Source organism: Olea europaea, unplaced genomic scaffold (assembly GCF_002742605.1).
Source record: "Olea europaea var. sylvestris unplaced genomic scaffold, O_europaea_v1 scaffold1337, whole genome shotgun sequence".
Taxonomy (NCBI): domain Eukaryota; kingdom Viridiplantae; phylum Streptophyta; class Magnoliopsida; order Lamiales; family Oleaceae; genus Olea; species Olea europaea.
In genome coordinates, this window is record NW_019230856.1 from 99,671 (window position 1) to 101,633 (window position 1,963).

Here is a 1,963-nt window from a genome sequence, read left to right on the forward strand (position 1 = left end):
CTTTGGTCCGAAGTTGATTATGTATTTTTGCTAATTTTGCCCATCAATTGTGCACATTGGATGCTCTGTAGACTTGACATAAAAAATCATAAGATGTACGTATACAACTCAAGCTACAAGATTTATCGTGAAAAAATGGTTTTGGTCGGGGTTGACCCCTTTGTCAGAGTTATCCCGAATTTGTTGTTTGCTTTGGGCATCTAGAATAGAACCTCTGTTGATCCGGGTAAAGATCCAATTGTGATGAATGTGTTGCTTGTAGATGACACTCTGCATCAACAAAATAGGTGCAACTTTGTGACTTGTTTTTTTCTTTTTGTGACTTATTTTTGATTCCCAAATTTTCATTCATACTGTCATCTCTCATATGTTACCTCTTGAATTTGTTGTGCAGTCATGATTGTGGCATCTTCGTCATTAAGTACGTAGAGTACATGTTACGTGATGACATTTAGTCTATGCCGATTAATTTTGATGCGAGATGAGCTAAGTTGGACATTGCCACCCGATTGTTTAAGCACAAGGATATCAAGAAGCCAACTCAGTTGGTACAGTCAAAGGAAGAGAGCATTGTCGTAGAGTGACTGTAGAAAATTTGTGTAGTGGCTAGAATACTTTTTGGTGGTTTATGTTTCCGCAATGGATGGAGTTTATTTTGTTCATGTAACTTCAAATGACTTATTGTTTAAGTGTATTAATGAAAACAAAACAGCTTGTCTATGGTTATGACAATGATCTATATGACAGTTTACTATGTTATATACACAGGTCACAGATGTTTTGTGAAATGGGTCACAAACATGTGGTGAATAGCTTTGGTAATAGTGTTGATTTGTTATATGTTCATGTGCATTGAACACAAGGTTGTAGACACAGGTCACAAGACACATGAGTGTTTGCACAAGTCACAGATGTTTGTGAAATGGGTCACAGATCAAAGGTCACTATGTTATGTACACATTTCACAGATGTATGTAAAATGTGTCACAGATCATAGGTACCTATGTTATGTACACATGTCACATATGTTTGTGAAACAGGTTACAGATATCTGTGACATAGGTCACAGATCACATGACACTATGTTTTGTGCACAGGTCACATATATTTGTGAAATGGGTCACATGTTACAGTATTATGTACACAAGTCAAAGATTTTTTGTGATATGTCACATATATCAGGTCATAATATCATGTACACAAGTCACAGTTGTTTTGATATGGGCCACAGACCTCAGGTCACAGTATTATGTGCAGGGGGTCACACGTCACATGCCAAGTGACTATGTATACATGTCATGGAATCACATCACTTTGTGCACACGTTCATAGGTAATTAGATTGCAGTCACATTCTTTGACCTGTATTCCTTGGTCACAGGTTGTCGGTCACAATTTGGGTTACAGGTCCGAAGTCACATGTCTGTATAGCTTATGTCACAAGTCACAAAATTTAATGTATGAATGTTAACGTGAGAAGTTCATCTACACATTTTGTTTGTCACAGTTCAATTATAAACTATCACAATGTTCTTATCGAATTTCAAAGCAAGCCTAAATTGTGTACATGTAACGACTTACCGAACCAAAGTAATGAATGCTAAAATGTCGATAGCGTTAACATTTCACATAATTTTTTATTATTTTTTCGTTAATGGAAGCAGGATGTTGCATGTCCTACGATTGTGACCACTACCTTCACAACATCTACATTTCACCGTTTGTTTCCCCTTAATGCACGATCTTCTCCTCTTTTTAGTAGGTTTGCCAGAGCTCCTTTTCTGATTGGTGTCAAGACAATTACATCTTCAACTTTCGGGGCACAATCCACTCATTCGGATTCCCCACTGGGTATACTGTGTATTGGTACGCATTCATGTACGCTTCACGGTTGTAGAAGTACAAACAATAATCGTACGGATCTCATTTAGTAGTTGTTATTACAGCCAATGCATATGGACATG